The sequence below is a fragment of the Bubalus kerabau genome, chromosome 21, assembly GCF_029407905.1.
Source record: "Bubalus kerabau isolate K-KA32 ecotype Philippines breed swamp buffalo chromosome 21, PCC_UOA_SB_1v2, whole genome shotgun sequence".
NCBI lineage: Eukaryota > Metazoa > Chordata > Mammalia > Artiodactyla > Bovidae > Bubalus > Bubalus kerabau.
Window position 1 is genome coordinate 60478993 of NC_073644.1, and position 27161 is coordinate 60506153.

The window sequence follows — 27161 nt, forward strand, 5'->3', positions numbered from 1 at the left end:
TGTATTCAGTTACTCAGTCATGTCAGACTCCTCGTGACCACATGGACTGCAGCACACCAGGCTTGCATAATTAACCTCAGAATGTAAGTAGCCTTTCATAGCCTGTTTTTTTTGTCACTTAAAATTCCCACATGTGATATACAGCATTCCATTTTTCTCAGAGTACAGTGTCTTAATCATTTCAGTCCTGTTCTCATATAAGAAAGAAAAGGTGCAGTGAATATCTGTGCAAGAAATTTTAAGTTGTATTAAGTTCTGTACCTCCCTGGAAATGGAAGTACTGAATTAAAAAAATATCAGGATTTAAATCCTTTGGAACATGTTACTAGTTTGCTTTCCCAAATTGTGGTGCCAGTTGATGCTCCCTTCAGCATAAAAGCTCTGATCTCAATCAGTAGACAAGAGCCCGCCCCACGATCTGGGGGAGAGCATTCAGAAGGAGGCACAGCCAGTGGGTGCAAGAGCTCATGCAGACCTGAGTGTTTTCCGAGATCGATGGAGATGGATATGGCCAGTGGGGCTTCTGAAAGGAGTAAGCAGACAGGAGTCGCGGCTCTTGAAGGCTGTGAGGGCCACCATGAAGAATTTGCATTTTATGCCTAAGATTGCAGAAAGCTGGCAGAGAGAGCTGCCAGCCAGCCAGGGCAGTGGCCTGGTGTGACCACTGTTGCAGGTGAGAGTGGCCCTCCCTCAAGGCCAGTTTGGAGGGTGTTGGCAGTAGCCTGTGTTTTGCAAGACGACAGTTTGAACACCTGGGCGGTAACTAACATCAGGATGGAGAGAAGGGGATGGCTGGTTTGGTTTTGTTTTGTTTTGGTCACTAAGTCTGTAGGGCCTCCTGATGGACTGGATGTGTGAGGGATACAGAGAAGAACAGAGTCCAGAAAGTTCCAGCTTGAGGAACTGGCCAGCTGGCGACCACTGAGATGTGAGGGTTAGCTGGGAATAGATGTGGAGGCAGAATCAGCAGCTCATGGGTCTCTTCGGCCTCCACATGAACACTTGAAGGAGATGATGGTAAATGAGAATGGAGCTCAAGAGAGAGACCAGGGTTGGATAGGCCTTGGGGGAGTCATTTGCATTAAGATGGTCTTTACATCAAAGGACTATCGCCAAGAACAAGGTATTTCTTCCATGTGAAAATGTGTTCGGGTTCTTTGAGTAGCTGCCCTGTTCCTTGAGGGAACACAAGAGCTTCATAACTTGGGCAGCCGTGTCTGTGAGCTTGTCAGGTTATAAATGCTTGGAGGGTACCAACCACTGGGTCCTGGCCGATGCTTTGAGCAGCGTAAATGCAGGATATGATGTTTACTGAGTGATGATTAACGATTCAAGAGACCTTTCCCCCTCTTTGATGAGACAGTTTTCTTTTCAGATGTTTCGATAAAGTCACTGGTGACTTCATTGCATTAACTACTGGGAAGCATGGCAATCCCACCTCATCATTTTTTGTAAGGCTTTTTTGGAAGAAAAGGCTAACCCAAGTGAGGAGGATTCGATTTAAGACCTTGTGAGGAAATTCACGACCGTGTTACAGTCACCAAACCTTGCCTGTGTTATGTAAAGGTTTCTGCCTGTGTCATGTCATCCTTGTTTGGTTCAATTTATTCCTCCCCCTCCAAGTGTCCCAGTTTCTCTTCTAACTGTGGCTGGATTTGAACAGAACAGACACTTGGTATTTTTTTTTCTCCCCCAGCATGTGGATTCTTCATTTGTTACTCATTCTTTATAAATAAGTGATAGTATATTCTTAGCAATTTTTAAATAATTCTTTTTTCCTAAGTATAAAGGAAGTAGACATCGGAAAAGATTAAGTATAAAGCAAAATTCACCTGTAATCTGAACAGCCAGAGAGAGGTTGTTGGCTACAATTTTATTTCCTTCCTTTGCTGTATTTTTTATATGTATATGGAAGCAGTTTATATATTTGGGATAATGCTATACTGTTGTTTAGAATCAAGCTTTTTAACAAATATTTTATGATAAACATTTTTAATGTATTTATTTTTATTGGAGGATAGTTGCCTTACGGTGGTAAACATTTGATGAAAACGTGTAATATTATTTTTAGAAGTGTATTTTTAAAGACTAAAGAGTATGGGTGTGTTCACACTGGCTTTTAAGGGGAAAAAAAAAAAATCTCTCTGATCTTGGTGATTGACAAATCTTGCTAAGATTAAAACCAAAAGCAAGTAAAATAGAAACACCAAAAAGTCTTTGGAATGCTACCCTGAAGTTCCAGTTTTCTGTTCTTAGTAAGATTTTGTTTTGAAGGAAGTCAGCTTCCATACTTTTAAAAAATTCCTTTTGTTCATATGAACTTATTTAGTTACTTTTTACGTATGAAGTGGCATTGCTTGGTTGTGTCCGACTCTTTGCCACCCCATGGACTGTAGCCTGCCAGGCTTCTCTGTCCATGGGATTTTCCAGGCAAGAATACTGGAGTGGGTTGCCATTTCAAGTTCATCCAGGTTTTCCCATACAGAGTATATATCAAAAGTATTACTAGGAGCCATATGAAGGTTGTGCATTTAATTGTGTGAATAATAGAGAATTAAAGAATTGCCATGAAGTTTTTAATATATTTAAAATTTAAATATAGAGGAATAAACCCCAAGGATAGAAGCAGCAAAGCAGCATTTCCTCTTGGCAGACTTCTGGTCGACCCACACCTGCTCATTCACAGGTGTGTCTCCTGCGGCCTCCTTGCGCCAGTAGGGACTCTGGGGAATTCCAAGGACGGCTACTGTTTCTTCCACCCCCTTTGCTAACTGCATGCTGCCAACATTATGAAACTCATGTATCCATCTTAAGACACCAGCACCTTCCTTTTCACCCAGTCCAGGGAGGCCTGAATTTGCTCAGCACACTCCTTTTCCACCATTACATAGCCCTTGACTCTGGTGTCTCTGGGCTCTGGGACACCTCCTTTCCTCTCTAATCACTCCTTCTGTTGTGCTAGCTTCTCCAGGACAGTCACCCTCTTTTCTTATGGGTTTTTTTTTTTGTTTTTTTTTTTTTTTTGACCTTGGAAATCTCATAACGACTGCTGTTGCCTTAGTAGAGACTGACTCGGGTGCTTTAAAAGTGTATACCTGTAAATATGTACAATTTCTAAATTGGGCTATGTCATGTATAGTTTTATAGCTTACATTTTTAAACATTATATGGTGAGTGTTTTCCCATGTTTTAAAATATTCCTTGAGCATGTGAGCCTGTAGAAAGCTGTGATTTATTTTCTCTATGATTGGACATTAAGGTTGCTCAGTTTTTTGTTTATTTTTGTAATGAACTTCTTGATGCTCAACTTACACACCTGATTGTTCCCTTGGAAAAGATTCCTTGGATTGGAATCAAGTCAGAGGGTATGGATATTTAGCCCTCTGGATTGTCAACAGGCTCTTTCTTTCCTTCTCTGGGATATCTCCTTCTTTAGGCTTTCTTCACCTTTTATTTACTTTATTGCAACAGATTCTAGCGTGTTTCCTTGTTTTTAGCATCAGTGACTAGGCTGATCTGCGCTACCGCTGACCATAGTGACCTTGGAAGCTGCAGCACGTCTTTGGTGCTGTGTCTGTACGCCTTGAGGAGCTCCAATTACATCCACCCAACCAGCCTCCCCACCCCCTTCCCGGACCCTCCGACTTGCAGGAGGAACCTGCGAGTTTTGTGCTTGCTGGGGCCACTCTGTTTATGGTCTTTCTTTCCTGAGACGTCTTTGACTCATCTCTGCTCTGTTTCTGCTCTCCTGTGGCCCCAGCCTTGGATATTCCTGACTCCCTGTCTGATCTCTTCACCCTATGACCCTCTTCACCCTATGACCCTATGACCTACTTCTGTTTTGCAACAGACCCTCAGTTGGGGAAATTGCTACTCAGTGCCTTCCCTCTGCCTTGATCCTGGCTCATCTCCCACAGCATCCATCCTTTTTTCTTCTGTATCCCCTCAGAAGCTACTTGCCCCTGCTTCTCCAGTGCCACCAACTTCTTTGCTCTGCATGGAATTCTGTCCTTTGATTTATTTAAAAAATATTTTGGCCACACCGCTGGGCACGTGGAATCTTATTTCCTCAACCACAGATAGCCCCTTGCATTGGAAGCATAGCGTCCGGACCACTGGACCTCCAAGGAAGTCCTAGTTCTGTCCTTTTAAGCCAGCAGTTCTCAACTAGGGATGTTGTTTTGCCTCCCAGGGGACACTTGGCCATATCTGGAGCTGTTTTTGGCTCTCACACCTGGAGAGAACTTTTGTCTAGTGGTAGAGGGCAAGGATGCTGTTAAGCATCCTACAACGCACAGGGCAGCATTCCACGACAGAGAATGACCTGACCCCAAATGGTGGTGGAGCCCAGGTTAAGAAAGCCTGTAGACTTAGTCCCTGACCTCAGCCATACTCCACCCATCATCCAGTGTCTGTATCTTCGTCTCTTTACTGCAGCTGCTCCATGGAGCAGCAGGTTTTCTTTGTGAGATTGGAGAGATTTGATCATTTCAGGCCATCATTTACTAGTGTAGCAGGAGCAGGGCTGGTAACTACTGGATTAGGACTGTGTGTCAGGGTTGAATCTGCTTTAGCATTTAGTTCTGAGATCCTGATGGTCTTCTGCGTGGGTCCTAATTTCCTTCTCTAGACCGAGGGACTTGAACTAAGAAGACCTCTAGCGTTTCCTCCACTGTTAACAGTTCTTAGTTGAGTGCTAAGACCGTCACTTACGAGGTTTGGATGCACTTTTAGCGGAGGTTGGGCAGAAGGTGATTTTCAGTTGGGGAGTAAGATGTGGATTGAGACCCCTTGCTCAGTCAGCCTGACTGTAAATGGAGGTGGCAGAAGTGGACTTGGCAAGGTTTGTAGGCATTTTACTCTCTTCTTCCAGGATAAGGTTTTTCTCATGCGTTTTTTTCAAGGCAGCACCTCAATGGACAAGGAGGGAGTAAACACTCAAAGGAAGAATTTGGGAGAGAATGGCTGTTAATCAGAAATCTGAATTCTGTCTTCATTTTTTGGTATTAATACTTGGAATGAAATCATCATTTAACTAGAATATTAGTTTGCTCAGGCTGCCATAAGAAAGTGCCATAGACTGAGTGGCTTAAACAACAGAAATTCCTTGTCTCACCATTCCAGTGGCTAAAAGCCTGAGCTCAGAGTGTCAGCAGGTCAGTTTCCCCTGAGGTCTGTCCCCTTGGCTTGCAGACGGCCACCCTGTCTCCTCCCTTCCCTTCACGTTGTCTTCTTGCTGTGCCTGTCCGTCCAAATTTCCTCTTAGAAGGGCGCCAGTCACGCTGGATCAGCAACTTCTTGCTAGCTCCGTTGTCTTTTCACAGCTCCGACCCCAAACAGTCACTTTGGGAGGAACTGGGGTTAGGGCTTGAACATTAGCATTTGGGGAGGGACTGCGACACAGCCCGTAACAGCTGGATAATATTTCATCTAAGGGAGTTTATGTGCCTTTTGTCTTTAAGCCATCAGACAAATAGTTACTCAGCTCGTTTCAGTATAATTTCATGTAGTATGTTGTGTTTTTTTTTTTTTAACCTTCCAGTCATTGTGTGAATGTGAAACAGTTTTAATTTTTTTGAACTTTTTGTTTTGTCCCGGGGTATAGCGGATTAACCATGGTCTAATAGTTTCAGGTGAACAGTGAAGGGACTCAGCCACACACATACATGTATCCGTTCTTTCACAAACCCCTCTCATCCTCTGCCACGTAACATCGAGCAGGGTTCCATGTGCTATACAGTAGGTCCTTGTTGGTTATCCATTTTAAATACAGCAGCGTGTCCCTGTCCATCCCAAACTCTCTAACTATCCCTTACCCCCCAGCAGCCATGAGTTTGTTCTCTAAATGTGTCTCTTTCTGTAAAACAGTTTAATTTTATAATTGCAGATACCATTAAGAAGATGGAATTCCTGCTGTTTAGCATTTGTGTGTCTTCACATGCTCAGTACTGAAAATTTGGGGGCTATTTCTCTTCTTGTTTAGAAAGCAGAAGGTGCTGCCTGTCAGTCTGCCTCTCTGAGGGTGTTTGGGGCCCGGGCTTCTGGTAGTAACCCAGTGTGGACTTCCTCCTGCAAGCCTTCAGTGATCCTCCTCCTGCAAGCCTTCAGCGATCCTCCCAGCCACTAGAGGGCACCGGCTCCCCTGGTGACCAGTTCTGTTGACCCGGCACCTGTGGGAAACGTGAAGGTCTAGGTTATAGTTTCTCAGCTGACATACCAGGAACATTTGAGTTCACGTGGAAGGCTAGCTTTTTGCTACAAGTGGGGGCACTTCCTGTCGCAGCTGCCCCCTGCTGGGGTTGTTGACGTGCTTCAAGCAAGAGCAAAGAGGTGTCATTGGGTGCCAGTCACAAGCCAAAGTAGGAAATGGCAGCCCACTCCAGTATCCTTGCCTGGAAAATGCCAAGGGCAGACAAGCCTGGTGGGCTCTACAGTCCATGGGGCCACAAAGAGTGAGACGTGACTGAGCACACGAGCCAAGGGAAGAGCACGTGTCTTCCCTGGCCGTGGGAGCTCAGTGAAGGGTGGGCAGGTGGGCGACCTGTGCCTGCTGCTTACACAGCACGCAGTGCTGGAGAGCACCCAGCTGGGCTCTGCCGGCCCCACTCACTGCCCTTGACCTATATCGAGGGGCACCCCATGGGTTCCCCCACAGCAGGCTTGCACACCAGGGACGGTGGGCCTGAAGAGCGAGGGTGTGTCTCTCGTGACACCAGCCCGTCAGTTCTGTTTGGTGCTGTAGTTCGTACCACGTGTGTGTTAGCTGCTCAGTCGTGTCTGACTCTTCGCGACCCCACGAACTGTAGCCCACCAGGCTCCTCTGTCCATGGGATTCTCCAGGCAGGAAGACTGGAGTGGGCTGCCATTTCCTTCTCCAGGGGTCTTCCTGACCCAGGAATTGAACCCAGGCCTGCTGCATTGCAGGGAGGTTCTTCGCCCTCTGAGCCACCAGGGAAGCTCCATAGTCTGTGTCATAGTTGTGTTGACTCTGCCTTCTCACCATGTCAAGACTCGGTTAAGCTCTCTGGGGGAGACCCACAGATTGCGCTGTCAGCCCGCCTCATATGATGGGGCTTCCCACACAGAAACAGAGTAGACGCAAAGTTCACTGTAAAAAGGTGAAGGACAGGGACTTCCCTGGTGGTCCAGTGGCTAAGACTCCATGCTTCCAATGCAGGCAGTGTGGGTTCAATCCCTGGTCAGGGAACTAAGATCCCCCATGCTGTGCCGCATGGCAGAAAAGTAAAAATAAAATTTAAAAAAGAAAATGTTTTAAAAAACAAACAACAGCGAGGGACAGACCTGTATGCCTGTCTGCTCAGAAAACTTGGATACGGCTTTAAATGAGCAGGCAGCCCAGCCCAGATTACAGTTATTCACAGAACCGTGTGTTCGCTGGCTATCACCCATCCTGTTTGGTGAGCCCTGCGTTGTCTCCCTACCCGCTGAGGACTGCCAGTGGGAGCATCGATGCTGCTGGCAGCTTCACGTTGTGGAACCGAGTGGCTGCTTAGGCTAATTGCTGGGCTGGGTGGAGTTACTTAATCCTTACGGTAGGGGTGGAGTTGACTCGACTCGTTTTCCACCAACAAGCATTTCTGTCTAGCTGTCATTGAAGTGAATCATCGGTATAAGTAGCCAGCTCGGGGCATTCTTCCTCAGTTGTGTTAAAACCTTGCCCGTGGTCCCCAAGGATCAGCAGAGGTGTGAGGACAAGGGGAGCTGAGGCTAGGAGCCCAGGGGTCGTTGAGGCGGACTCCCAGCTGGGTGACTGCAGAGGCAGCCCCAGCAGACGCTTGCCGGCAGGAGAGTTGGCTTATTTTCAGGAACCTTGAGGACAATTACAGGTAAGAACAAAGACACCACTGTCTGCTTTCATTATGTGAATGCATAGCATCCACTGTTGGCATGGAGCTCACGTTTGGTATAGCACTTTTTACAACAGTAGTTCTAGCATCAAGATTTCCCTTTGTAAATTATTGTGTGTGCTTTTCAGAGTTCCTCGTAGTTGATCAGTTTTGTTCTATGTCTGCATAGACAGGATGATGGCAAAAAACGAAACTTGAATTGGGGGCTGAATAGTCCTGATTCTCTGCTCTTGGCTTTCTTATCTCTGTCTTGGCTGTTTAGAAAACTGTACATTTTTTATTCCGAAGATGAGAACACAATGGATACCCTTATTTTTTTTCCTCAGGAAATAATGAAAAGTGTCGATCATCGGAGTTCTGTGAATGTTGTTCTCTGATTTAGAAATCACTGGTTGGGGAGGAAACAGTTATGTTTTTCTTCCTGTTGTGTTTTGGATCTGTGTTTTCTCTGAGTATTTCTGGTTTAGGAAACTCACTGGGAAGAGGGGGCCACTGCACTTGGCCTCAGATGAAATAACATCTCAGGTTGTAAAACGGCTTGCTTAGGAAATGATTTATGGTTTATACCTGAAGTTTTGGTTGGTAATGATAGAAATCTTTCTTCTCACTAGTATTTAACTTGCATGACTTATCTTAATGCATTTATTATTATTATTCTTGTTATTATTGGTTGGAGAGAGCAAACAGTTAAACCTGGAACATACTCAGCTAGTTTTTCCTTGAGGTTTTGTTATCATTTTCCCACCACTGCTGCTCATACGTACGGATGTGTATTATGATTAACACGTGAGTTTTGGTCTTTACTGTCTCGTTTGATGATGATTCATAAACTGTTAGCCAGCTCGTGTATGTCGTCGGTATGTTGGATTTATTGGAGTGCAGCTTGCACCTTTTTATTAACGAGCCAGGTAACTTTCAAAAAAGTGTACCTAATATTAAAAGTTGTTTAAGATGATAGAAAGGTACCAGCAAATGAAATAGCCAAGCCAGTAGCCAAAGCTGAGTTATTGGTTAGTTCACATTGTGGAGTATGATGTTTACATATGTTTGAGTTAGACGGTGCCCATCAAAAAAAAAAAAAAAAGCAAAGAACTGAAACTGTGAGAGGGAATTTAAAGAATTTGTGTCGTGGTGCCTCCCCCCATCCCCTTTAAATATTTGTGAGGAGGAAAAGGTGAACTTTCATTCCCATGGGAATTTGAGAAAGACGATGGTGAAATTAAGAAGAGAGAAAAAGGAAATGCTTTCTCTTTGGACCAGAGAAAAGCAGGGGGAATGATTCTCATGTACAGTGTTTTTTTGTGTTTTGTTTTAAAGGTGGTTTTGTTTTGTTTTTGTTTTACATTTTTTGGAGTCTTGTACTGCAACTAAATGTTGAGTTTTTTTCTTTTCTATTTTCGTTTTATTTTTATTTTTTAATTGAAAGATAATTGCTTTACAGAATTTTGTTGTTTTCTGTCAAACTGTACATGAATCAGCCATAGGTATACATATATACCTATGTTAAAAAACACTGTTAGGACGTTCTTTTATTACCATGGAGTATAATGAAAAGATATCAAACGAAGGCAGGAGCAGAATGGTAGGGCTTTGCTACTTGAGGCATATAAGAATTTTATTCTAAAGTGGTTTGTTTGGTGGGTGTGGGGAGCCCTGTGTCCTTACTGACAGGATCTTAGAGGCGGTTGATAAGACTTTGGGTTATGGCTGTTGCCCTGGGGTGGGAGGGATGTTTTGTATTTCTGAATTTTTTCCAGACAGTGTTTGTACCTCTGAGGGCTTTTCCGAATCGATTTTCAGGTGAAGTCACTCCCCTCACCTGGGCGGAAGCCTGGTCCTCCCTGTGGTTGCTTCCCTCGTGGGTGTTGAGTTGGTGATTTCACGCGCTGCCCACGTCCAGGACTTCTGGTTCTCCAGGTGGACTGGTCTCTCCCCTCGGATCCCAGGGCCTCCTGAGGTCATTCGCCTCCAGGGTGATGCCCAAAGCCCAGCTTCTCAGGTGTTTTCAGCGGCTCCAAATTCCGCAGAGGGTCAGCTGACACACCTGCGGCCCGTGTGTGTGCTCCCCAGCGTGGCCTGGCTTCCTCAGCGTCCAGCGTGGGCGCGGGTCGCAGGCGCCATCACACCCGCCGGCCAGGACTCGGGGCTCAGGCCTGCCTGACCGGGCCCCCCGCTGCCCGCCTGGAGTCAAAGATGGCTTCGTGTCGAGGCCCGAGGTCTAGACCTGGAGAAACTCCCTCCTGCTTTAGTGTTGTCACGAAAACCATCACGAGATCTTCCCAGGTAAACCACCAGCTGCACTCTCAGCTCAGACCCATGTGAGCCGCTTACTCATCTTAGAAGCAGGTACTGGGGAAAAGGGAAAATTCCAGCTCCCCGTCGACATCAGCCCCGAAGACAACTCCTGGAAAACAGAGGTGTCCGTGGAAATGTTTGGAATGGCACGTGGACATGTGACGGGGCATCTCCTCCCAGAGGCAGGTAGCGGTTGTCGCTCCAGACTAAGTGGCAACTCAGGATAGATTCTAGTAGGGTAACTGGGGTTGAATAGAAACACATTTAAAAATCACAACTTGCAGTGACGTAAGCTGTCCTGCTCACTTCACTGTTACTCATCTGCCCGCTGCGGGTGATGGGATCACATGTGATTATAAAGTACCTCTGACTCAGGCCAGTGACTGGAAACCTCGTCACATTACAGAGGGCATCTGGTCACAGATTCCGGAGCAGAGGTCAGGCGTGGCCCTGGGGCTGGGACCTTTGGGAACGTTTTCCAGGGCAGGGATTTGATTTGAATGTGCAGCTCAATTAACAGGCTTGGCGAGTTGATTTTTGGCCAAGATCTGCCACGCTGTGTAGACAAGCTTGAGACTCAAGAAAGTCTCCAGCTTTGTTAGAGGAAAGAGTGTGGTGGGCTCTAAGGAATTTTAATGCCTCCCACTTTTTCTTTCTTGCCCTGTTGTGTTGAGGTTTTCAAGGGCATGATTGCATGTGAGGTTCGTGAGTGGTGTGTCTGAAGGACACTGACCTGTCTGGTAATACATTCGTGTGGCTATCTTAACTCATTGACAAGGCTATTGAGTATCCTTGTTCATTCCTTTAAAATAACTTGTCTTCTTATTTGAGTCTGTCCCTGACCAAATATTTATTAAGTGTCTTTGTGCTGGAGACCTCTTTTTCACTTACATTTTGCAGTTTTTGTGGAGCTCAGATTCTTTTTAAAAGACTGTTTCTTCCCCTGTCTCATTCTTGTTTTCACTGGGTTGATTTTCTTAAATGCATACTTTAGCCGCCCTAAAGCATGGAGCTGAGTGGGGATGGCCATCAAAGACAATTAACATTTAATTGATTGGTGAGAGTAAGCAGACTGGAAAAATATGTTTTCCGATTTCATTAGCCAGTTAAAAATTGTTTTTCAATTCTTTGTTCATTCACAGGGAGTCCACACAGTGATTTTTTCCTGTGTATGCGTGCATGTGCGTGCCAGAGGAGCCCTGTTTCTGAAGGAAATAAAGAATTTAACGGCTAGGATGATTACATCAGCTAAAAACTATGCCTGTCAGACAGAGAGAGAATGAGAGTGAGACCGAAACGGGGCCCAGTCACTTCCGGGGACCCGCAGACCCCAGGAGATGGGGCATCACCCGCTGCAGGGATATTACAGGGAAAATGAGATTTGGAGCATGACACAGCACAGAAAGCTTTGATGACGAAGCCAACATCTTAGTTAGGCAATAAGCTGCTTAAGGCTGAGACCCACAGTGAGACTCAGAGGCCCGCTGGCTGGCGGCTGGGGCGCCGCCTGCCCCTCCCTGGCCCAGAGCTGCAGACCTCCTGCACTTGCCCAGCCTAGGTGTCCCCTGCGTCATCCTGAGGTCGCCCTCTTGCTATGCTCTGTATCTGGCTTGGCTGCTGCTTTTTTAGGGGAGGGGAGAAGTGTGGGCAGAGAACGAAAGAAAAAGCAGTTGGTGAGTTCCGGGTGAAAAGCGCGCCATGTCTCTAAGTGGCTTCCCAGTCTTGAGGTGAGGCTCAGTTTATTCAACAAGTGTGCATGGAGCCCCTGGGGGCCACTCAGGAGCCGGGGAGGCCCGGGGCAGCAGGAGGAGCCAGGTGTGTGCTGGTACCTGGGCCGTGGGCCACTCGGCATCCGAAGGGAGCTCCAGCCGACAGTCACCAAGGCAACGTGTCAGTGTGATAACCAAGCAAGGGAACAACAATGGCATGGCTGGACAAGCCTTTCTTTTTTTTTCCTCTGTCGCTGTCTCTCGAGGCAGCTTCTAACATTTTCCAGTACGACTGTCATTTGGTTCATTTGGAAGTTGTGGCCGACACTGGAATAGTGGTCAGAAAACCTGCTTTAAAAAGGCTCTACCAACTCCTCCCCGTAGAAGGCTACAGGTTATTGTGCTCAGAAGGGACAATGCTGCCATTTATCTTCTAGACCAGAATGCAAAGATGTTTCCTGGAAAAAAATATTTCCACTCACCTAGCATGCTTATCTTTTCTTGCCAATGTTGGAAGCCAGGGACAGGTACATCTATGGAGTAGTCCAGAATGGATGAGTTATTCTACCGTCTCAGACGTGTGGCAGCCTGGATACAGAGGCAGAGGGCCGGCCTCGTGGCCGCTCCGCTGACATGACACGAGTTTTGTTGTTTGCCAAGTGGAGCCCTGTCGAGTGACGTCCAACACTGAACTCTCATTTTTAAGTCAGAATTTATTTTACCATTTTATAGAACCAAGCCTTGTAAACTACTGCTATTTTGAAAGTACAGGATTGGAAAGCCCCCCTTACCATTTGGTGAGGTTCAGTTCAGTTCAGTTCATTTGCTCAGTTGTGTCCAACTCTTTGTGACCCCACAGACTGCAGCAAGCCAAGCCTCTCTGTCCATCACCAACTCCCAGAGTTTACTCAAACTCATGTCCATCGAGTCAGTGATGCCATCCAACCATCTCATCCTCTGTCGTTCCCTTCTCCTCCTGCCCTCAATGTTTCCCAGCATCAGGGTCTTTTCAAATGAGTCAGCTCTTCGCATCAGGTGGCCAAAGTATTGGAGTTTCAGTTTCAACATCAGTCCTTCCAATAAACACCCAGGACTGATCTCCTTTAGAATGGACTGGTTGGATCTCCTTGCAGTCCAAGGGACTCTCAAGAGTCTTCTCCAACACCACAGTTCAAAAGCATCAATTCTTCGGTGCTCAGCTTTCTTTATAGTCCAACTCTCATATCCATACATGACCACTGGAAAAACCATAGCTTTGACTAGATGGACCTTTGTTGGCAAAGTAATGTCTCTGCTTTTTAATATGCTGTCTAGGTTGGTCATAGCTTTCCTTCCAAGGAGTAAGCGTCTTTTAATTTCATGGCTGCAGTCACCATCTGCAGTGATTTTGGAGTCCAAAAAAGTAAAGTCTGACACTGTTTCCACTGTTTCCCCATCTATTTCCCATGAAGTGATGGGACCAGATGCCATGATCTTAGTTTTCTGAATATTGAGTTTTAAGCCAGCTTTTTCACTCTCCTCTTGGTGAGATCAGTGGATTGCAATCATGACATCCGAGTATTTCCAGGTGTGGGTGGCAGATCTAGAAAACAAACCTGGTGTCTGACTCCAGGGCACCTGCCCTCAGTTACGTTGCTGCTGCTGCTGCTGTTTAGTCGTTTCAGTTGTGTCTGACTCTGTGCAACCGTACGAACAGCCGCCCACCGGGCTCCTCTGTCCATGGGATTCTCTAGGCAAGAAGACTGGACTGGGTTGTGATGCCCTCCTCCAGGGGCTCCAGGGATCACACCGGGGCCTCCTGCCTTGTAGACCGAGTCTTCATCCCTGAGCCACTAGGGAAGGCCCCATAATTGTTGCTGCTGCTGCTGCTAAGTCTCTTCAGTCGTGTCCAACTCTGTGCGACCCCATAGACGGCAGCCCACCAGGCTCCGCCGTCCCTGGGATTCTCCAGGCAAGAACACTGGAGTGGGTTGCTATTTCCTCCAATGCATGAAAGTGAAAAGTAAAAGTGAAGTCGCTCAGTCGTGTCCGACTCTTCGCCACCCCATGGACTGCAGCTAGGTTGCCTTAAATCAACTAAACCAGGACAGCCATTAAAGAAAGAGAAAAAAAAAAAAACAAACTATCTTTGTCAAATGTGCAATTGTTAAATTTTGTGAGGGTCTTCCACTTAATAATTTGTCATTTTCTTCAAGTTATTAAAAAATCAGACAGCTTCCGGGACCATCCAGTTGAACAACAACCCGTGCCTGCCTCCACCTCCCAATGTCGGTGCTCTTTGCCTGCTGTGTGTCTTTTAAAAAAATTATTCATTTGTTTGGCTGTGCCCAGTCTTAGTTGTAGCACGTGGGATCTTTGACCTTTAGCTGTGGCATTCGAACTCTTAGTTGTGGCATGTAACATCTAGTTCCCTGACTAGGAATCCAACCTGGGCCCCCGGCATGGGGAGCGCAGAGTCGTAGCCCCTGGACCACCAGGGAAGTCACTGCGTTTCTTATCTCCTTAGTGTTTGTTGTTTGTGTGCTTACCACCTGTCTCCCCTTGCTGGAGGGTGAAGTTCACAAAGAAATCGTTTCTTCCCCGGTGAATCGCAGGTGCCTAGACCAATGCCTGAGGCATAGTAGGTGGTCAGTGAATGGGCTGAGAGAAGGAGCAGAGAGGAAACCAGACGCTCCAGCCTTTGGATGGGCTGTGAAGGGAGCCTCTGGGTGTCCTTGGGGTCCTGACTCAGTCGTCCGGAGGCTGTGATTTCTTCTGAGTTGTCAGTACCTAGAGGTGAGTTGTCTGGAGCTCGCCTCGCACCACCTTGAGGCATCAGCAGAATGGACTTGGCTGGGTGGCTCTCGTGACTCTGGTGGTCTCATCACTGGCCTTTCCCACAGGCTTTTCCCACGGATCAGGGTCGAGCTCCCCGCTTCTGTTACACGGAGATCTCTGGTCCCCCGGGGACGAGCTCCATGGCGCTCCTAACAAGCTGTTCACTGACGTGAAGAATGTTTTACCTCCTGTGGGTTTTCCCTGCCTAATTGCCACTCTGGTTTTCAGCCTTCAGCATGCTGCGGTCGCATGCTCCACTGTGATTTTACTTAACCTGAATCCTTTATTAATTGCCTCCTGTTCAAACCCCCTCAGAGCAGGTATTCTTCACTTTCAGCTTCTGCTCCATTACTGTTGGATTTCTTTGTTTCAGTCATGGCATGAGGAAAAAAAGAAAACAGAGAAATTGTGAGCGAGGCTGTTCTATTTCCATCCGATGTGCCCCAGTTTGGGCAGTATCATACTTTCATAGAGATGGCTGTTGCCCAGCGCGTGAAGTCTCCGTGCTCCGTGTCCATGTGGTGACGCTTTAGGTTCTGCTGACGACAGAGTCCAAGGTGTCCCGCCCTCTCGCCTCACCCTCCACGCCCAATCTGCCTTTGGGTCGTCACTGAGCCCTCTAAGGCAGACCTACTGTGCGACAGGAATGTCATATATGCGAGTGACCAAGACATGGCCCTGTTTGCAAGAAGCTCCTAGACCCGTCCCATTAACAGTCACACAAGTAAGCCATGGCTATACTGGTTGTCTTCTGCCAGCAGGCGTGGGTTTGGCATTAAAAAAACCTTCTCAAAGACAGCTGAGCTGGTCTTTCAGGTTGAGTGAGGGTCGGTGCAGGCATGGTGGAATCAGGACATTTCTAGGAGAGGAGGAAAAGCATAGTGTTTGCTAAATGTGCAAGGCACACGGAAGATGACCTCCGAGGGGCAGGCAGAAGCCAGAGCCGGGCTGAATGCGGGAGCCATGTTCGTTTGGACTTTATCTCGGAGGTTACCAAGAACCATGTTCCCATGGGTGTGGCTTGGGCGATCCGGTTGTCATTCGGCTGTATAAAGAAGATGTGAACTGGAAGAGGTGAGGCTTGCGGCAGATTTCCTCTGTGAGGCGCATCACCACTGGGCTGGGATGGCCAGAAGGTTCCTTTGTTTGCTTTGGTGCTCAAGCTCTAGATACCAGCTCCAGTCGACTTGGCCACCCCTTAGCTGTTAATAGTCTTGGAGAAGAAGGGGGTGTGAGCCCACCCAGCGAGCGCTGTAGAGTGAAAAGAAGTTGAAGATGAAATGGGGGGGACACCAGCATATAACATGTTTTTCTCCAGCCTGGGTGTCCTGGTCTGAGCTCTTTATATGAGACCCATGCGCTTGTCCACACCTGTAGTTCACTCCTGAGTGCTGTGTTCTAATCACCCTTAGAGCCTTGCTACACCCACCAGCAGTATCGCCTGGGAGCTTGTTAGAAATGCAGATCATCAGGGCTCACCTCACACTTCCGTAAGCACTGAGCATTAACACAGAGTCCTCAGGTGAATGCTTTGCCTGGCAGAGTGCTCGAAGCCCTTCTGTAGAACTTCTTTGCCAATCACGTAAAAGCAGAGGGCTTGTTTCTTCTTCTGTGTTCTCTGTAGGACCTCATTGCTTTTTCAAGTTTTCTCAAAATTGCAGACTATAGAATATACGGAGTGTAAATCTAATCAGCCGCTAATAATCGGCACTTGGCTAGGATGCAGAGCTGTTTCTCGCGTTCAGATCACAGTCTGGGTAGGGCATTCAGATCACAGTCTGGGTAGGGCATTCAGATCACAGTCTGGGTAGGACTTGACTGTCATTTGTAAGGAGGACCGTGCTACCTGCACGCTCACCTTGCTTGGGTTCATCTAACCCACTTTCCCCCCAGTGACCCAGCGAAGAGAGAGAGCGCATCTCACTTTCGTGGTGACTCCAGCCGCAGCCACAGGTGGCTTATATTTGATGCGACTGTGATCACTGTTGGATGATACCATCCATGTCAGCTGCATGGAAATTATATTAAATATCTGGTAATAACCTATAATGGAAAAGCATCTGCAAAAGAATACACACACACACACACACACAGCCAAAACGTTGGTTCAGGTTTTTCTGTAACACCTCGTGAAACAAACTTTCTGGCCAACCCAGTACATTATATAACTGCATGGCTTTGTTCTACACCTGAAACTAACACAATATCATAAATCAGCTGCACTACAATAAAAATTTTGAGGCTAATTACAATGAATGCTTTCTCAATTATGTGCTTTTATTAAAGGCTGTTTAAGAGTTTGGGGTGTGAAAATTCACATCCATGTTGAGGTTTACACATCTTTATTTTGAAAGGAAACCTTTTCAGGCTTGGGGAAAAGATCAGCAGCAGACAACAAAAGCATGGGAAAAAAATACCAAGAACTTGTACAGTTGGAATAAAAATTTCATAATGGTGCATAATGAGCTAGTGATACATGTTAAAAATATGAACTCTCCAGTTTATAACTGCTTATCAACAGTGTAATCAGGGTGTCTGGAATTAACTGTTATCGTCTCCCTCAGTTAGTCCCCAGCCATTAATATTTTTTGTGTCCTTTAGGTTTGAATGTTTAACTTTCTCATACAAGAGTGTGTCAGTTGCATGATTCATTTGTTAAAAGTTTTTGCTTTTGTTAATCAAAGGTGAGTCATACTGTTAGTTTGGCATTCGTGAAGTCACTCAGTCCAACTCTTTGTGACCCGCCCCACTGCCCCCTGCCAGTAGCCCTCCAGGCTCCTCCGTCCGTGGAATTCTCCAGGCAAGAATACTGGAGTGGGTTGCCATTTCTTTCTCCAGAAGATCTTCCCCACCCAGGGATCGAACCCGGGTCTCCCGCACTGCAGGCAGACTCTTTACCCTCTGAGCCACCAGGGAAGCCCCACTACTGTTAGTTTGGGGTATTAGGTCGTTTTATTGCTGAAAATGAGGTTCACTGTGAGATTTTTTTTGTTTTGTTTTCTTATTTCTTTGAGTTTGAGCTTATAACTCAGGACAATGTAGGAAAGGACCCTGTGGCTCCCACATTGTGGAAAAGTGAAGAAAATAAAGGAAGTTTAATTAAAGGAAATTTTGCATGGAAAACACATCATGTGTCTAGTTGATCAGTATCAGGTATGTGATGAGAATTCCATGTTTTGGCAGCTGAGGCAAGAAAACCTTTGACCCTGGGGAGAAGTTACCCTGTCATATGATGAGTAGGAAGTCAAGGAAGGAAGGAATACTTACTGAGGGCACGTTCTCTGCAAGGTCTGATGGAAAATGCAGTCTAGCCTAAGAAGTAGATATTGGCCATAAGAGACGTGCACCTAATTCAAGAGTGTTAAGATTTACACACTTGAAAAAGGACAATCAATACAGAAAGGCATGTAAGTCACCACAGAGGAGTGGCCTCCACAGCCACGACCATCGGAATGCAGAGCACAGAGAGGCTGGTTATTACAGGGCGTTGTTCTAGGAAGATGAGGAAGGGTACTGGCTGCTTGAAGCCTGGAAAGATCAAGCATTTCCACAGGAGGAAGGGGAGGAGAGAGAAAGGATCTCCCATCAGCGAGTAGGCACCAGGCGTGAGTGGGCTAACTTTGAAGGTGGTAGATTGGTGTATCTGGGGAATCAAACACATGTAGCTGTTACTGACAAGGTAGTTTAATTGGATTCTGCACTTATTGCCTAATAGAAATTCTTAACTCATTACTGACGTGTCCTGTTTTGCAGAAACTAGTGCTTATGGCCAGCAATTTGTTATGTAGGTGAGTACTGAAACGTCTCTGGTCAATAACGTTCAGGCAACAAAAGATGTATTAAGACGTCTCTCATCAGTGATGGATTAAGCATGGGGCAAAAGTGAAACAAGTTTCAGTATACCAGAGATCTGACCTCCGTAGTTATTCTGGGAAAGTTGCGTTTTATTCTACGTAGATTGTCGTAATCTGTCCTTGGTGCCCTTAGCCCATGATGATTTGGTACTTTCTCCTTTAGGGTCACGGGGACAGGGAGAAACACATATATCCATAAAGCAAAGTCTTCTTGTAGCATAAGCTATAACACCCTGACAAGGTGGGCGTGGTGTGGGTACGAAACACAGCTTCTGTAATTCTAGAACCTACCCCAGGCTCTCTTTAGAGATCCTTTGGTATCTAGTCTCATCCAACATGGTACCTGAAAGGAAGATTTTAAAATACCTGAATGCAGGGAAAAATCTCCTTGTTCATCCTGCTTTGAAAATGTACTGTTCATGCTGGTGAGGAGATCAGTCAAGATTTTTACTGCTGATGAAGACTTCAGTTCTTCTATAAATTCTCTTCTTGACAACACATGGGCCCTGGAGGCCCAAATGTGAGGACCTGCCATGTATCTGTCTGGGTAACTGGAAACATGTGCTGCGTGGCGCTCATCTTCCTGCCGTTGGGGCGGGGCTTTGTCATAAGCTAGCCCTCCTTCAGTTGACTGTAGCTTTTCCTTCTGGTCATAAGGCTGTGAAGCAAATTGCTTTTGCTGTTCTTCTCAAATTCTCTTCTAAAAAGCCTTATGGTGATGATGTGCAGGACTCACCGTCATGGAAAGGTCAAGTCTCCGGTGGTTTGTTTGTGTGTTTAATAGCCTTGAAGACAGAACTTTAAATATTTGGCCAATATATTTGAGAGTTAGGGAAGTGTTTTTTGTTTGCCGGAGCAATTCTAGGATTCCATAGGCAGTTCTTTGTGCTTTGGAGGGCAGTCTGAATGTGGTGGGCAAGGTGGCATCAACATATTTTAAGTGTTGTTCTACAGCTTAGTGTGTATATGTGCTCAGTCGCTTAGTCGTGTCCACCTCTTTGAGACCCCATGGACTGTAGCCCACCAGGCTCCTCTGTCCATGGAATTTTCCAGGCAAGAATGCTGGAGTGGGTTGCCATGCTCTCCTCCAGGGGATAGTCCTGACCCAGGAATTGAACTTAGTACAGGTCCATAATCCCATGCAGTTCAAAGATCCAAAAAGCCCTGGAAAGAAAACGTTGTTGTAGGTTTGTAGGAAACTCATTTGGTGACAAAACCTGACCTCAATGGACTTGAGAGTATTTCTGGTTTTATGTAAAACACATAATACAAGTATTTATACATATTTGGCTATGGGTCCTGCCCCCAGACCCCCACTGGGGATGTTATGCAGTAACTGGAATAGTCAGGACCATCTAAAATGAGAAAGAAGTTCTGGAACACAGTTGGCCCCTGGGGTTTCCAGTAAAGGATACCTTGTTTCCTAAAGCTGCCAGGGTGAAGTGCCACAAACAGGGTGGCTTACAACCGAACTGTATTGTCTCAGTTCCGGAGGCTGCAGATCCGAAATCAGAGCCATGCTGTCCCCAAGGTTACGGAGAACTTCCTCGAGTTTCTCTCCTCTGGTGTTGGAGGCGGTCCTTGTTAGCATCCTTCTGCTTACATGGCCATCGTCTCCCTTGTGTCTTCATTCCAGTGTGTGCATCTGCCCAGGTTTTCCCGGCTTCTGAGAGTACGGTCAGACTGGATTAGAGTCCGACCCAAGGAGTTCCCCTTCACTTGACTATCTCTATAAAGACCCTTTTTTCTCATAAAGTCACATTCTGAGGCTCTGGGATTAGGATCTCACACCATTTTGAGGGGACCCAATGGAGCCCGTAACCCGGGGAATGGTTTCACGGGTCCATTCTTGCTGCATTTGGGCTGGTGCCAGTTTCAAGACCTTGGCCTCCTGACTCTCTGGTAGCCCGGCAGCTGCTTCGCTGAGTGGCTGGCACCTGGGGCCTCCTCTGCGGCAGGAATGCCTTCTTCTCAGAGAACTCTTGCCCGGGAGAAGACAGACAGAGTCTTACAGTGAAATCTGAACTGGGCTCAGGGTCCGCCCGAGGTACCTCTGGTACCACTATCACTCCCATCCCTGAGAAGTCGAGAATGTTCCTAGCTACATGAAAGGAAGGAGCGTACAGAAAGTCTAGGACAGTGCTTGGCACGTAGTGAACGCTTGGGTGAGAGCTCAACACTTCTGTGTGTAGGAGCTAGTGAGCTGTCCTTGGACTCCTCCTCCTCTCACCACGTGCCCTGCCTGCCCAGGAAAGTGGGCCCCTGTCGGCCCAGTTGTTCACTCATCTGCATGGCAGCTCTTTTTTGGAGACCTTTGTGGCTGAGCACCCAGCACCAGGGGTCTCAGCAGTGTCTGTCTCGGATGTCCAGGGGTCCCGAGACCCTCCCGGCACCCAGAGCAGACGTCAAACACAGTCTGTGCTCTGAGAACCCAGGGCTCTTCCACAGTTAATTAAAAGTATCTTTTTCTCCCTGTGTAGTTAATAAAGGCTGAATTCCCTGAGTAGTCGTCTGCCTTAGAATTCGCCCTCTTTTCTAGTTCCACGCAGCTCAGTGTTGGGTCCACTTTGGCATCGAGTTCAAAGTCCTTCTGCTGGAACAACATTGCTTCTTTACATCCTGAGGGCACAGGTGAAGTGAACCAAGGGATGGACTTCAGAGTCAGAGTGGTGACTTGGGGAGTCCTTGGTGATTTAGTGTGATTTGGTGTCTGCTTACCTGTTGTTTTGGCTACTGACTTTATAAATTGGGAGAGTGGAGGGAGATAGTTTACTTTTTTTTTTAAAAGGAATATAATTAAGAGCAATTATGAATGTCTCTTGTGTGTGTGTGTGTGTGTGTGTGTGGTGCTTCACATGGGGTCTAGTTCCCTGACCAGGGATCCAAGCTGAGCCTTCTGCATTGGAAGCTCAGAGTCTTCACCACTGGACCACCAGGAACGTCCCACGAATGTATCTTTGCAAGAAGTTTGAGTTGGTTTGACTTTTAAATGAGTGGGTATCACTGTCCACCAGACTCAGAACAAACTGATGAGGGGTCACGCCTCAGAATTTGTCCCCTTGCCTCATTTCCTTTATTTTTAAAAAGCATGTATTTATTTACTGTTAGCTGTGCTGGGTCTCCGATGCTGCACGCGGGCTTTCTCTACTTGTGGTGAGTGGGGGCCGCTCTCTAGTTGCAGAGCACAGGCTTCTCACTGCAGGGGTTTTCTTGTTGCAGAGCACAGGCTTTAGGGTGTAGTTGCAGCTGGAAGGCTGTAGAGTGAGGGCTCAGTAGTTGTGGCGCTCAGGCTTAGTTGCCCCAAGGCATGTGGGATCCTCCTGGAGCAGGAATCGAACCCATGTCCCCGGCATTGGCAGGCGGATTCCCAACCACTGGATTGCAAGGGAGGTCCACCCTGTTTCCTTTAGAATGGAGTTCCTGATGGGCTGTTATAATTACAGGGTACTTGCAACTGTCCTCTTATTACAAGGTGGTGGTTCTTAAAAATGGACAAGAACTGACTTGCCTTTACTCAGCTCCCACCCCCACCCCCCCACGTCCAACAGAACAAAACAACGCAGCGCCGACTGTAAACTGTAATTACAGGTCAGCCTTGTGAGCTGCCCTTCCTGTGATTCCAGGAAGTGTGGGCAGTGGCCAGGGGAAGCCCAGCAGGACGGGCAGAGCCCTCGATGCCCAGCTGAGAGGAGGCTGTCTTTCCACTCCGCCCGTCTTCTCAGGAATGGAGGCCTGGAGGCTGGCAGAAGTACTGAGTTCAATGGGCTCCTTGCGCTGGGTCCTGGAGAAGGAAGGAAGACAAGGCAGAACCTCTGTGCTTCCCAAACTGGGGTGCCAGGTGAGCAGGTTTTTAGAAACGCAGGTTATCAGGTCGAGCCTCAGATCCGCATCAGAAACTCTGGGCTTGGGCCCAGCCCGCCAGGCAGCCCTGACGCGTGCACGCGGTGAGAACCTCCTCACAGGAATTCCTCACGTCCGCAGGCCTTCTACAGGCAGCCCGGCCGCTGTGGTGATGCTGGGCGCTGGCAGCCACACGACTGCATCGTAGCGGAGGCCTTGTCTGAGTGCACATATGACAGGGAGGGTATGCCGAGGTGTTCCAGATTGTTCTAGTTAATCATTACTGTGAGCAAACACCACCAGAGTGTAGGTCCTGCCAAGTGAGCATAAGAATGAATAAGCCTTCCACAGGTCCCTGGCAAAGGTGAGCAGGAGACTGTTCTAAGAAGGGGGAGGAGGCACTTATGGGGAATATTTGAATGTTTCAATGATACAGATCTGTGGTTACCGAAGGGTGGGTTGTGGAGGGATGGACTGGGAGTTGGGGATTAACAGAGGCAAACTGTTGTATGTTTTATAAATGAATCCCTTTGCCATACACCAGAAATTAAAACAACATTATAAGGCAACTATTATTGTTGTTGTTTAGCTGCTAAGTCTTGTCTGAGTCTTTGCGACCCCCTGGACTGTAATCCACCAGGCTTCTCTGTCCATGGGATCTCCCAGGCAAGAAGACTGGAGTGGATTGTTATCATTTCCTCCTCCAGGGGATCTTCCCGACCCAGGGACAGAACCCGCATCTCCTGCATTAGCAAGCGGCTTCTTTACTTGTGAGCCACCAGGAAAGCCCCAAAACTATACTTGAATTTAAAGAAACGTTTCCATGATAAATCTCAGCAACCTCCTCATTTGTCATAGGATTCACATTCTTTGCGACGCAAGACTTCTTATGTGGTGGTTCTCCCTGTGCCCTGCATGGACTGCCTTCTCTGGCCTGGACAGTCACCAGGTTGAGCACATTTCCTCTCTGTTCCTGCTAGAGTATAGAGCACATGTTGCTTATGGTGTGCTCAGATGCTCAGTCGTGTCCGACTCTGTGTGATCCCATGGACTGCGGCCCGCCAGGCTCCTCTGTCCATGGGATTCTCCAGGCAAGAACACTGGAGTGGGTTGCCATGCCCTCCTCCAGGGGATCTTCCCAACCCAGGGATCAAACCCGAGTCTCTTAGGTTTCCTGCATTGGCAGGCGGATTTTTTTTTACCACTGGTGCCACCTGGGAAGCCCAACGTACTGCTTAAATAGTAGGATCGGACTCTGGTTTTCAAAGATCTTTGGGGAAGATTGAGCATTTAGGTCCCACAGTTCTTTAGGACCCATAGGACCCCTTAGATTCAAGCCTACTACCATCCAGCCCAGGATTCTGGGGCAGGGGCCCAAAGGCAGGGGATGAGGCGCTCCTCTCTGATGGAGACATGGGAGAGTCCTGCATGGTGAACTCTTCCTTAGACTCATTTATGCTTCTGTTACTAACGTGTTTGCCCCACCTGTAGAGTTCCTGCCTGAACAGCCTCTTGGGATTCCTGCCCCCTTCACTTCTGCTACAAGTTTATTACCCTTGGTGCTAAACACTTCACATGAATATTTTCCAGCTGGTAACACTTCTCTAGGCAGGAATTAATTCTGCAGAGCATTTGGTAAGGGAATTTACAATTATATTAGGCATAACTTGGTCTTTGAAAACTTACAGCTTTAGGGTTATGTTAATTATTCCAGTTACATAAATAAGTAGGATACCTACATAAATATTTAACATCAGTGAAAGCTGAAAATGAAATATGAATTTAGTTGTATGGTAAATTTGAAAACAGGCATATATTATGCTGATTCTGTATTGTCCTGTGAGTATATTTATTTCCCATTGGACATTTTTCTGGGACCTTTTTTTAATGAATTAAAGACACACAAATAATTTATTGACAAAGACCAAATGCTCTTTTAAGTAACAATAGTACGACTTCTTTTACATTGTGTGTGTTTAAAATCACTTTTTTTTTTTTTTACAAATGTCTGTTCATGAAACAGTGTCTGTGGGGTTGTGATAAGAGATAATGAGGAAATGATTCATATATAGACTTTTGTTCAGCCAGAGCCTTTAAGTACTATTTAAAGTTTATATAAAGTGAACTTGAGCTCTCTATATTTTTGGTCTGAATACAAGTACCTACTCCTTTGGTTATAGTTTTGTACACATTCCTATGGTTATAGTTTCCACAGTCCTTGAGGTAAGGGTCTTAGGGGTTCAGGTTATTACCTACCACTTTATGCTGGTCTAGTTGTGGGAAGGTAACAAACATGACCATTCATATAAAAGTTGAAGAAAGTGATTAAAAGTACCTCTGAACTGTCATATGGGAGTTTGAAATTAATGGCATGTGTAATTGTAGTATTTGAAATAGTGATCTCATTTGGCCAAAGATTTCCATGATGTCTGTAATGTTTATTGCATATTAAGAGACGGGACTACTATATGCCATGAGAAAATGATCCAAAGTGGTTTTAACTTTCTTGTACCATTTCTAATTTGAGAAATCCACATTTACAACATCTCTTCATGGATCACTCCTTTTGGCCATTCACTCATAAGCACTCAAGTGGTTGAATAATTGCTGTATGTGTGCTTGTGGTTTGAGGATGTGCATGTGCTGTGACATATTTCTGAACTACATTTTCAGAAGATATGCTTTCGTGCAGTCTCTTCTAACCAGTTTGGAAAATGGATCATTTCTCTTATAAATGAATGATTTGAATTGCTCCCCCCTCCAAATGTTCATGGGGCAGAACACTTTGGGGCCGCCTTTGGCAGAGTGGATTTTTAAAAACCCCTAAAGGGATGATGAAGGAGATGCTGTGTTGACATGGTAACTAAACATCACTTCAGTGGCCCCACAAATAGACCCTATTGCAGTGGCGATGAAGCGTATTTCACCCACAGGATACGTAACAGGGATGCTAAGGAAGGGCGTTTGTTTTTACTCCACTTGGTGTTTATATACCTTTCTTTAAAGGCTCTTTGAGATGTCTTTGCTCTGTTACTTAAAAAGGAAGGGGATTGTTCACTTAGAGGTTGATGTTAAAGTTGGAAGTGTTTTCTACCCCTCCCTACTATATTGACATAAGTATGATATGTGTCACTTGAGTTTTCTGGTTGCTGCTGTTTTGGGGGACCACTTGCAGTGGGAGTTCACTGGGGCAGGGAGAGGCTGGCCATGGGACTAGCTGTATCACCTCGCTGCCTCAGCATTCCAGTCTAAATAGTGACCATCCCCATCATTTGCAGTATAGAGAGATATGAAAGGAAGAAAAAAAAAAATCACTCATGGTCTTGTAAATGCAGCAATAAACACTATTTTATAGTTTGATATGTTTATAATGCAGTAAGCTTGCTTGCTTTTATAGTTTAATTTTATTTGCTAATATAGGTTGATTATATTTTTAAAATTTCCTTTGTAAACAGAGCGCAGGCAACTACATCAAGTATTTCATCAATCCCATTGTAACGGCTCCATGGCATTTCACGTGTGCACATATGTATGAGGACATCATCCTTTCTTCATCCGTGAAACAGGGATTACTAACATCCTGCTTTGTTGTCGTTGTTCAGTCGCTAAGTTGTGTCTGACTCTTTGAGACCGCGTGGACTGCAGCACACCAGGCTCCCCTGTCCTTCACTGTCTCCCAGAGTTTGCTCAGATTCATATCCATTGAGTCAGTGATGCTATCTAATCATCTCATCCTCTACTGCCCACTTCTTTTGCCTTCAGTCCTTCCCAGCATCAGGGTCTTTTCCAATGAGTCAGCTTTTTGCATCAGGTGGCCAACGTACTGGAGCTTCCACATCAATATTCAGGTTTGATTTCCTTTAGGATTGACTAGTTTGATCTCCTAGCAGTCCAAGAGACTCTCAAGAGTCTGCTCCAGCACCACAGTTCGAAAGCATCAGTTCTTTGTAGCTCAGCCTTCATTGTGGTCCAACTCTCAAATCTGTGCACGACTCCTGGAAAAACCATAGCTTTGACTAAACGGACCTTTGTCGGCAAAGTGACGCTTCTGCATTTTAACACACTGTCTAAGTTTGTCATAGGTTTCCTTCCAAGGAGCAAGCATCTTTTAATTTCATGGCTGCTTATTACCAGGTCATTCTGAGGACTCGAGATGATGTATACATAAGGCACCAAGCACAATACTCTGCAGTTAGAAAGCACTTAATAAATAACACTGCAAGTTGCTGTTTGTATTCATAAGATTTTCCCTGCATTTCAGATCATCTGAGAAAAATCATAAAAATTTATGACTTTTTGAATTCTTAATATGTCTGCCTAGCCAACTTTCATAAAGGTGACCTCTGCATTACACGCATTCACTCTTGTCTGACTTGGGTTTCTCTGGAGCAGGGGTAGACAGCTTCCTTGAGGGCAGAGTCTATATTTACCTCGCCGCCCCCCATTTCTTTGACCTTCCCCCTTGGTGCCTACCACAGTCCTTTGTAATGATGGACACTCTATTTGAGGGATTAGTTACTGAACAATTTCTGATAAGGGAGCAGTTTCTGGGTGCCTTATTTCCTTAGGACTTTGTGAGTTGCTATCTCTCTTGGCTCTATTAAGCTATTACTAGCATAACAGAACGGAGAAGGCGATGGCACCCCCTCCAGTGCTCCTGCCTGGAGAGTCCCAGGGACGGGGGAGCCTGGAGGGCTGCAGTCCATGGGGTCGCTGAGGGTCGGACACGACTGAGCGACTTCACTTTCACTCTTCACTTTCATGCATTGGCGAAGGCA

General features: G+C 46.3%; 1 protein-coding gene across 4 annotated transcripts in view; it reads left to right on the forward strand.

The window, feature by feature from the left end:
• The window catches only part of NEDD4L (NEDD4 like E3 ubiquitin protein ligase), a 379737-nt gene that overhangs the window by 178681 nt on the left and 173895 nt on the right, over nucleotides 1-27161 (forward strand). Inside the window, exon 1 of one of the 4 annotated variants that reach the window (XM_055559375.1) lies at nucleotides 7831-7847. The exons of the other annotated variants lie outside the window; for them this stretch is intronic. The gene's annotated coding sequence lies outside the window, so the exon portion shown is untranslated. Of the gene's footprint in view, nucleotides 1-7830; nucleotides 7848-27161 lie in introns of those variants that run through there. 4 annotated transcript variants of the gene reach the window in all.